General features: G+C 42.5%; 1 pseudogene; it reads right to left on the bottom strand.

Annotated features, from left to right (window-relative positions):
- Positions 1-334: 334 nt before the first annotated feature.
- LOC111150625 lies at positions 335-1,151 on the bottom strand (annotated as a pseudogene).
- Between the last annotated feature and the right edge of the window lie 9,986 nt (positions 1,152-11,137).

Here is an 11,137-nt window from a genome sequence, read left to right on the forward strand (position 1 = left end):
AAAGGACTTCAAAATGTTTTTAAACACGAAGTTTTATTTTTTGTTCACATTCTATGTCTAATGTGGATTGGCTGGGTGGATGGAGGATTGCTTCTTGTCTTCCAGATTCCAAAATAATGGTAATTGTGTGTCTTACATAATTTTCAATCTTAGCATCCATGTGTTGTCTACATGTTAAACACTTTGGCAACAGAACACAAAAACTAATGAAACAATTTCCTTTCGCGTTTAACCTTATCACTAGCTTCGTTCAAATAAATAGAAAACTCATAAAACTATTTATTTTTTTGAATTTTATTTATTCATAAAGTCACTTTATTTTTCTTGTATAAAACTATGTGGTGGCCACAGCAGGAGCCTTTACAAGATGGTCAGTGTGGGTCTTTACAAGATGGTCAGTGAGTCCCTGATAGGGAGACTTGGTGAACACGGTCTCTTTCCAGAGGTCAGGGGTGACACAGCTGTAGGTCTTGGAAATGGCGTTGAAGGCAGCCGTGGCAAAGTTGCCCAGTGTGGCAGCGCCGCCCCTGGCTGAGGTGCAGCGGTCATCAGCACTGGCCGTCATCAGGAGCTTCTTGGGCACAGGGGCTGAAACCATACCTCTGGGGGCGCAGTGAGGCGCCCTTGGGCAGAGCCATAGCGGCCGGTCACCTTGCCTGGGACGCGTTGGGTGGGCTGATCTCGTTCCCCCGGTAGGCTTGCCACATGGAAAGCTTGGCCAGTATGATGGCCCCATGGGTGGTAGTGGTTACCACCTTGGAGCACTTAACACCCAGCCCGACGTGTCCACTGTGATCCCGATGGCAACAAACGTCTTGAACCTGGTCCGCTGGGCAGCACCGTCTGCTTTCGTGCAGCCTGATCTTCAAAACCTCATCCTTGAGGGATGCTCCCAGGAAAGAGTCCGTGATCTCAGATTCTCTGATGGGCAGGGAGAAGGTATAGATCCCCTCCAGGGACTTGATCTTTGTATCCTTAACCAGGGGGCCCAGTGTGGTGACAGGGATCCATTCCTTGTCCTCGCCCTTGCCTTCTTGACCTCCCAACCTCTGCCCTCCCCAGACCCACTCTGATCCCTCCCCGATTCTAGCCTGGATGCCCTCAGGAAGGCTCTGAGGGAGCCCCGGACTTCCAGCCCAGGGGCTTCCCATCCCAGGCTCCTGCTGCAGCTCTGGCGTTCCCAGTCCTCTGGTGTTTTCTTGGAGAAGAAGCAGAAACCATCTTATTTTTTTTTTTTTTTTTAATTTGACACAGAGAGAGAGAGATCACAAGTAGGCGGAGAGGCAGGCAGAGAGAGAGAGAGAGAGAGGAGGAAGCAGGCTCCCCACCGAGCAGAGAGCCCGACGCGGGGCTCGATCCCAGGGCCCTGGGATCACGACCCGAGCCGAAGGCAGAGGCTTTAACCCACTGAGCCACCCAGGCACCCCAGAAACCATCTTATTTTTTAAATTAGCAAACCTTTGTTCTGAGTTACTGAGCAAAAGTGACCGGCCGGTTGAGGGGCTGAACCTGCGTGGCCCACAACAACGTGAGCAGCATAAGCGATTTCTCCTGGCTTCGGTCCACAGTGTAGTTGACGGAAATAATCCCAGCTCCCAGGCTGGCAGTGTTGAGGGTGGGTGTGGTGGGGATGAGAGGTATTTCCCCAGCGTTCCCTGTTCTCACCCTGCGCTTGCAGGCCCCTTGGTAGCTGGGTGGTCTGGGACTATTTCTGACCCCCAAGTGCTAAACAAAGTAAGACCTTCCAACATTTTCTTTCCCTCTCCCACCATGACCAGCAATATTGGAGACGATGGCTGTTCCCTAGGCCTGGGCTCTGCAGTAAAGAGATGAGAACAAAATCTGAACTTTGTATTTCAAAACCATTTGAAGTTTCTCTGGCACTTCAACAAAATCTGTATTTGCAAATGCATTAAATTGAAAGGAGAGTGTATTGCAAATGCGCTGGGTTATCTAACAGGTCATGAGGGGAAGCTGAACAAGAAACCATTCAAGGACTTGAAGGCCTCACACCCTTAGGAGACCCTGGATTTGAAGACTGAAATGTACTCAGAGCTCCTTGTCCTTCAATTCTGCTTTTCCCCTCAACACATCAGCCTTTTTTCTCCTGGGTCAGCACAGGTCAGTCTTTCCACAGAGGAGAAAATATGACTGTGGTCAGTGTTTTAGTTTACGCATTACAGTGTTGGTCGCCTGAAAGGGACTGGGTTAATTTTGTCCCAAGTATGTGAGGAAATCCAAGAAACAGACTCACCGGCGTGAGGCAGTTACCCACCCTGGACCGATCAGCGGGGGTTGCGATACCTGCAGCAGCCACTGACAGGGGTGTGAGGCCCTGGGACCGCGGGGACGGCGAGGACGGGGCTCATGTGGGACTGTGGTTTCCTGTACTCATGCCGTGACTTCTTCATACTCACGTGAATGCGGCAAGGGTTTGAAAGGGGTAATTCCCACATAACTATCTTACTTGTTCAAGTGTTCTTCTTCTTCTTTTTTTAAATGTTTCCTCGCTAAGTTTACTAGTTAATTAAACAGGTCAATAAGCCATTTATTTTTGGACTCATTTAGGAAAAGCAAATATTTTCTTTAAAACGTGAGGACAACAGAACAAGCAGTTCATGAGGACAAGGTCAAACGTTTCCTAGCCGCACTAACAGTTCCAGAAAGTCTTTCATACCCTTGACCTCTTAGTGGGAAGAGTTGGAGAGAACTTTGTTTCTTTCTTAGGGCACTGTGGGTCTCCGAAGACATCAGTCAGAGAAATAATCTGCTCTTTTTTCTGGGTTTATAAGGCATCACAGCAGCCTACAACATCAAAATTGTTACTTAGATATGAGTTGACTGACGCACAGCTTCATAGTGGTTCAAAAGCTTTGGCTGCATTCTGTCCTGAGAGTGTGCATTTACCCAGTCTTTCTTGCCAAATAGTAGATCCCAATACCGTGCAAGATCATTGCCATACTTCGGTAGTAAACCTGACCACGCCGATTCCCTGTTCATAGCGCCCACACTGGCCGTCACGGGGAAGGTGATGCTTCCTGCTTTTTCCTTCCTAAAATGAAGGTGATGATACTGACCTCTTGTAAAAGGGTATATGCCAGGAATTTTATTATTCGTTTCTGGTCAGAGTTATTTACGATTGCTTAGTTTCCTTTGATATATACATTTGAGAAGGATGTATAACAACCCTTGAGAGTCTGACTTGTTCAACTGTTTGAGGGATAACAATAGAGTAAAGTAAATAAAGTCCTTGGAAAACTTGGGCCTTGGTGCGACCTGTGGCTGCCCCATGGCTCAGATGGAGAATTCTCAGTGTCTCCTGTTTTCTGTCCATGTTCCCAACTTATTTGTTGTCATCAACAAGAAGGGCCTGAAGCTGAATTGTTAGAAAATATCTGTCTTCCACGCAGCAGTTGTGGCAGTTGTGAGATTAAAATAAAATAAAGATCATTTAGAAATATAAGTGATTAATATTTACTCAGAGTAATGCTTCCATATTGGGTTCCTTGAAGTGAACAGAACGCTGCTTAAAAAAAAAAAAAAAAATTGAGCCACCGAAGAACAAGAGAGAACTGAAGGCCATGCTGAGTCGTTAGTCAGCTTCTAGCTTCCTGCGTCTGCCTCACTGGGCTCGATGCCGGACGCGGAGTTTACAGTCATGAGCAGGAACAACACCAGGCAGGGAAGCGAGGTCAATGGGAAATACACAGGCGAGTGAATCACAAAAATCGACGATATTGTCTCAGTTAGGTCTCTTCATCCCGTTGTTAAACTCTCATCTTAAGACTTTGTGCCAATTTTGTTTTCCTTTTGGTTTCTCACCTGGACTTTGATAGGATACATTAGTTTGGTTTTCTCTCCCTTTTTGATGGTGGAGCTTTCTCTGGCTTTTTATGTAAACTTTCTTCTTTGTATGCTATTAAAGTTATCTCTTAAAACAAAAGCCTCATTATATCACTTTCACCTTCAAAGTGTTTAATAGTTACCTGTTAGGAGCAACGTCAGGTAAGGGCTATAATCATGAAATTTAGAAAGTGCCAGAGCGGGCTTTGACTAATAGGAGGTCTCAGAGAAATTCTTCAGCTCTTCTAATCCTCCAGTACTTCATTGGTAAAAGGGAGGCACTAAAGTTATTCTTCTCATAGGATTTTGGTGAGAACGCGTTCCCCAGTTTATAATAACTCAATAAATCATGGCCATTATGGTTGTTTACTGTTGCTTTGAAGGCAAGATTCCTTTAACACATCACTTTATCAAGGATACTGTGGAGATTTCTTACCGGCTGAGACTAGTCTGGATGACTTAAAAAAAAAAAAGGATTTTATTGGGGCGCCTGGGTGGCCAGTCAGTGAAGCATCTGCCTTCAGCTCAGTTCGTGATCTGGGGGTCCTGGGATGGAGCCCCACGTCAGACTCCTTGCTCAGTGGGGAGCCTGCTTCCCCTCTGCCTCTGCCCTTCCCCTCCAACCCACTCATGCTCACTCTCTCTCGTGCTCTCTCTCCCTCTCCAATAAATAAATAAATAAATAAATAATTTTAAAAAATTTATATATTTGAGAGGGAGAGAGAGCATGGGAGTGCTACACAGGCGAGCAGTGGTTGGGGAGGGATAGAGGGGAAGGAGGATGGAGAGAATCTCAAGCACACTCCCCACTGAGCATAGAGCTTAATGTGGGGCTTGATCTCATGACCTCGAGGTCCTGACTTAAGCCAAAACCAAGAGCTGGAGGCTTAACCAGCTGAGCCACCCAGAGGCCCCATCTGGATGATTTTCAATTGCCCTTGTAATTCAAGGTTTTCTGTATCTTTGGCCCATTCTACTCTTAAATTTGTATTGTAGTCATGAAAGAATAGTGTTTAGTCTACAAATCCCTAGGAATTGGTTAAAATAACCTTTGACTCATCTCTTAAAGGCCACAGCATGGTAATGAGACAGGCAATGGGCCTTCTGCTGGCTGCCAGCGTCCGTGGGATGCTGACCAGAGACACAGATGAAGGACTTGGTGACTTGGTGGCAATGTCCCCAAGGCCTTCTGTCCAGCAGTCCTCTTTTCTATGGTGATTGTTATTTATAGCCTTAATTTCTGGAGCATGTAAGTAAGTCACCTCAAAGGAAAGCAAATAGCTAAAAGGGGATGTTAATTTCCCTTGTATAATTACAACTTCAAATACAATCACACTGAAAATTATACACTGAAGTATATGTATATATATATATATTTTTTTAATTTATTTATTTGACAGAGAAAGAGATAGCAAGAGAGAGAAGATAAGCAGGGGGAGTTGGAGAGGGGGAAGCAGGTTCCCTGCCAAGCAGGGAGCCTGATGTAGGGCTCGATCCCAGGACCTTGGGACCATGACCTGAGCTGAAGGCAGAGGCTTAACCCACTGAGCCACCCAGGTGCTCCTGAAGTACATCCTAATTACATTTCTGACTTATGAATTGAAAGTCCCTAATAATGAGAGATCACATTTCTGTAGTACTCACAGGTCTTAAGTACTTTAACCAAAATGCCTCATCTCCTTCCTTTATCTATACAGAGAGGTGAACTTTTCTTGGGGGGGGGGTAAGGGTCAAAGCAGTATCTTGATTCAACTATAGCAAAATTAGAGTCTTGGATCTGAAAGTTCCTTCCAAAGTTTCTTCCCCATTTTTTTGTTTTGTTTTGTTTTTCATCACAGAGGAGAAAAAGATGGTGGTGCTGCGCTGCCATCAGGGGGAGAGACTCTCAAGCGTCCCTTCTCACTTATCTGCATGCACAAAGTTTTCCTTCATTGGAGGAGAAATCCAGATATGATCAGGATTTGGGACACCTTTCCTAGTGTTTGAGGATTAGGGTTGATGGTCAAGTCTGGTGGCTGGAGATGAAGGGAACCATGTCACATCTAAGATAGGAGGAACTAATCTTTACTGATCTTTTGGACCCCAAGAGACAAATAAAATACTAATTGGGCATAGACAAGACCCTTCTTAGTCCTCGTGATAGAAGAACATTGTAAATGAAGCTGAAGCTTGATTTGAAAGTTTCAGATTATTTAACAATCATGATTGTGTGGAAATATTTGAAATAATGAGTCTTCTGTGGCAGTTCAAGGTGTACATACATATATATACACATGAGAGTATACATGCTTCAGGGCTGTGGTTGGACAGGTAAGTGTTCCTCCTCTCGGGACCTGGAGCAGACGTTTTCTAGAGCAATAGTTGGGTATCTTGGAAGATAAAGGGAACTCAGGAGAGTTTCACACTGGAACTTAAATGTTCCAATCTACAGGTGACACATGACTCTTCCATGGGAAGTTTGTTGGTTGGGACTAGTCAAATGACCTCCTGAAACTCAAGGAGGCTATGAAGGGCATGTGCTCAGATGGGGTCATTATAATGACTACTAGTCCCTCCTGCAGAAAATGACTGGCTCACAGACTAGCATGACTATCAACTGTAACCACACTGAGAAAGTTAATGTCCCTGAAGAATATGTCAGTTAGATTGTATGTGAAAGTCAACCGCCTTAGTAACATGGGAGCAGAGCCCTGGATCTTGATATTGGCAACGGGCTATCCAAGCTCTTTCTGGGAAAAAGGGGTTTAGATGGATAGACGCAAGCCTTTGATTCTTCTGACAGGTAAATCCCTGCTGCAGAAATGGAAGCATTAGTTCAGCAAAGCCTTAAGTCCACTCAGCATTTGATTCTTTCAGTTTGATCACATTTTGTTAGAATCAGGAAGCTTTTCTGCAAACGCAGGGGTAGTCGGGTGGAAGCCACATCTAGTTCACTCAGTGTGGTTTTATTTTACATTAATACTTTGATATTCTGGCTTTATAAATGTGTTTTCTTGTGAGCTTCATTAGCCTTCGCTCAGCTTCTTCAGTTGAATCAATCCCCGGACACTGAAGAAGTGGGACGTTCTGAGCTGATGCGGCTGGAGCCAGGCCCTGACACACAGCTGCCCGGAGGAAGGGGCTCGTTTTGTCGTGTGTGTGTGTGTGTGTGTGTGTTTTTCAGGGAAGTTGGCTGGCTTCCCCTGAGTGACGAGTGGCCTCCCCTAATGTTGTCAAAGTCTCCTTCTACATGGTCCTGCCGATATTTACTTAACTCTATCAGGAACACATATGTAGCCCATATTTTAAACTGATGATAACCAAATGAAAATCAAAGAATTTGTAAGAAAACTCTTAGAAAACCACCTTAATAAAATACAGAGCAGCCCACTAAGGCAATGTTCTAGTAACTACAAGTACCATTATTATTTAGTACTTCCAACCATAATTTGAGACATATGGAAATGCTCTTCCTACTGGTATGTTAGAATTTAAAGGAATGCTTCAGCTGCAGTATTCTGGCAATAAAGTACAGAATGTAAAGTATTTATTTATTTATTTAAAAATTATTTTATATTAACATATAATGTATTATTTGCCCCAGGGGTACAGGTCTATGAATCATCAGGTTTACACACTTCACAGCACACACCATGGCACAGACCCTCCCCAATGTCCATAACCCCACCCCCCTCTCCCTGCCCTCCACCCCCCAACAACCCTCAGTTTGTTTTGTGAGATTAAGAGTCTCTTATGGTTTGTCTTCCTCCCGATCCCATCTTGTTTCATTTGTTCTTTTCCTACCCCCCAAACCCCCACGTTGCCTATTTCCTCATATCAGGGAGATCATATGATAATTGTCTTTCTCCAATTGACTTATTTCGCTCAGCATAATACCCTCTAGTTCCATCCACATCATTGCAAATGGCAAGATTTTGTTTCTTTTGATGGCTGCATAGTATTCCATTGTGTATATATACCACATCTTCTTTATCCATTCATCTGTTGATGGACATCTAGGCTCTTTCCATAGTTTGGCTATTGTGGACATTGCTGCTATAAACATTTGGGTGCACGTGCCCCTTCTGATCACTATATCTGTATCTTTAGGGTAAATAACCCAGTAGTGTGATTGCTGGGTTGTAGGGTAGCTCTATTTTCAACTTTTTGAAGAACCTCCATACTGGTTTCCAGAGTGGCTGCACCAGCTTGCATTCCCACCAACAGTGTAAGAGGGTTCCCCTTTCTCCACATCCTCGCCAACATCTGTCATTTCCTGACTTGTTAATTTTAGCCATTCTGACTGGAATGAGGTTGTATCTCATTGTGGTTTTGATTTGTATTTCCCTGATGCCGAGTAATATAGAGCACTTCTTCATGTGTCTGTTGGCCATTTGGATGTCTTTGCAGAAATGTCTGTTCATGTCCTCTGCCCATTTCTTGACTGGATTATTTGTCCTTTGGGAGTTGAGTTTGATAAGTTCTTACTATATTTTGGATACTAGCCCTTTTTCTATTAAGACATTTGCAAATATCTTCTCCCATTCTGTCAGTAGTCTTTTGGCTTTGTCAACCATTCCCTTTGCCGTGCAAAAGCTTTTGATCTTGATAAAGTCCCAATAGTTCATTTTTGCCCTTGCTTCCCTTGCCTTTGGCAATGTTTCTAGGAAGAATTTGCTGTGGCTGAGGTCGAAGAGGTTGCTGCCTGTGTTCTCCTCAAGGATTTTGATGGATTCCTTTCTCACATTGAGGTCTTTCCTCCATTTTGAATCTATTTTTTTTGTATGTGGAGTAAGAAAATGGTCCAGTTTCATTCTTCTGTATGTGGATGTCCAATTTTCCCAACATTTGTTGAATAGACTGTCTATCTTCCATTGGACATTTTTTCTTGCTTTGTCAAAGATTAGTTGACCATAGAGTTGAGGGTCTATTTCTGGGCTCTCTATTCTGTTCCATTGATCTATGTGTCTGTTTTTGTGCCAGTACCATACTGTCTTGATGATGACAGCTTTGTAATAGAGCTTGAAGTCTGCAATTGTGATGCCACCAACTTTGGCTTTCGTTTTCAACATTCCTCTGGCTATTTGGGGCCTTTTCTGGTTCCATATAAATTTTAGGATTATTTGTTCCATTTCTTTGAAAAAAAAAATGATGGTGTTTTGATAGAGATTGCATTCAATGTGTAGATTGCTTTAGGTAGCATCAACATTTTCACAATATTTGTTCTTCCAATTCATGAGCATGGAACGTTTTTCCATTTCTTTGTGTCTTCCTCAGTTTCTTTCATGAATACTTTATAGTTTTCTGAATACAGATTCTTTGCCTCTTGGTTAGGTTTATTCCTAGGTATCTTATGGTTTTGGGTGTAATTCTAAGTGGGATTGACTCCTTAATTTCTCTTTCTTCTCTCTTGCTGTTGGTGTATAGAAATGCAACTGATTTCTGTGCATTGATTTTATATCCTGACACTTTACTGAATTCCTGTATGTGTTCCAACTGTTTTGAAGTGGAGTCTTCTGTGTTTTCTGCATAAAGTATCATGTCATCTGCAAAGAGTGAGAGTTTTACTTCTTCTGTGCTGATTTGGATGACATTTATTTCTTTTTGTTGTCTGATTGCTGAAGCTAAGACTTCTAGTACTATGTTGAATAGCAGTGGTGACAGTGGACATCCCTGCCGTGTTCCTGACCTTAAGGGGAAAAGCTCTCAGTTTTTTCCTATTCAATATCATTCTATTGAGAATGATGTTCCCTGTGGGTTTTTCTAGATGACTTTGATGATATTGAGGTATGTATCCTCTATCCCTACACTATGAAGAGTTTTGATAAAGAAAGGATGCTATATTTGTCAAATGATTTTTCAGCATCTATTGAGGATATCATATGGTTCTGTTCTTTCTTTTATTAATGTATCGTATCACACTGAATGATTTGCAGATGTTGAACCAACCTTGGAGCCCAGGAATAAATCCTACTTGGTAGTGGTAGATAATCCTTTCAATGTGCTGTTGGATCCTATTGGCTAGTATTTTGGTGAGAATTTTTGCATCTGTGTTCATCAAGGATATTCGTCTGTAATTCTCCTTTTTGATGGGGTCTTTGGTAATGCTGGCCTCATAAAATGAGTTTGAAAGTTTTCCTTCCATTGCTGTTTTTTGGAACAGTTTCAGGAGACCAGGTATTAATTCTTTAAGGGTTTGGTAGATTTCCCCTGGGAAGCCATCTGGCCCTGGGCTCTTGTCTGTTTGGAGATTTTTGATGACTGCTTCAATCTCTTTACTGGTTATGGATCTATTCAGGTTTTCTGTTTCCTCCTGGTTGAGTTGTGGTAGTTTATATGTCTCTAGGAATGCATCCATTTCTTCCAGATTCTCAAATTTGCTGGTGTATAGCTGCTCATAATATGTTCTTATAAATGTTTGTATTTCTTTGGTGTTGGTTGTGATCTCTCTTCTTTCATTCATGATTTTGTTAATTTGGGTCCTTTCTCTTTTCTTTTTGATAAGTGTGGCCAGGGGTTTATCAATCTTATTAATTCTTTCAAAGAACCAGCTCCTAGTTTCATTGATCTGTTTAATATTCTTTTGGTTTCTATTTCATTGATTTCTGCTCTGATCTTTATTATTTCTCTCTCCTGCTGGATTTGGGCTTTCTTTGCTGTTCTTTCTCTAGCTCCTTTAGGTGTAGGGTTAAATTGTGTACTTGAGACCTTTCTTGTTTCTTGAGAAAGGCTTGTTTGCTATATACTTTCCTTTCAGGACCTTTGCTGTGTGCCAAAGATTTTGAGCAGTTGTGTTTTCATTTTCATTTGTTTCCATGAATTTTTTCAATTCTCCTTTGATTTCCTGGTTGACCCATTCATTCTTTAGTAGGATGTTCTTAGCCTCCATGTATCTGGGTTCTTTCCAACTTTCCTCTTGTGATTGAGTTCCAGCTTCAGAGCATTGTGGTCTGAAAATATGCAGGGAATGATCCTAATCTTTTGGAACCAGTTGAGACATGATTTGTGACCCAGAATCTGATCTATTCTGGAGAATGTTCCATGTGCACTAGAGAAGAATGTGTATTCTGTTGCTTTGGGATGGAATGTTCTGAATAGATCTGTGATGTCCATCTGGTCCAGTGTGTCATTTAAAGCTTCTATTTCCTTGTTGATCTTTTGCTTAGATGATCTGTCTGTTTCAGTGAGGGGGGAGTTTAAGTCCCCTACTATTATTGTATTATTATCAATGTGTTTCTTTGATTTTGTTATTAATTGATTTATATAATTGGCTGCTCCTTTGTTGGGGGTGAAGATATTTAAAATTGTTAGATCT

This window comes from Enhydra lutris, unplaced genomic scaffold, assembly GCF_002288905.1.
Source record: "Enhydra lutris kenyoni isolate GAN:26980312 unplaced genomic scaffold, ASM228890v2 scaffoldscaffold24, whole genome shotgun sequence".
Classification (NCBI taxonomy): domain Eukaryota; kingdom Metazoa; phylum Chordata; class Mammalia; order Carnivora; family Mustelidae; genus Enhydra; species Enhydra lutris.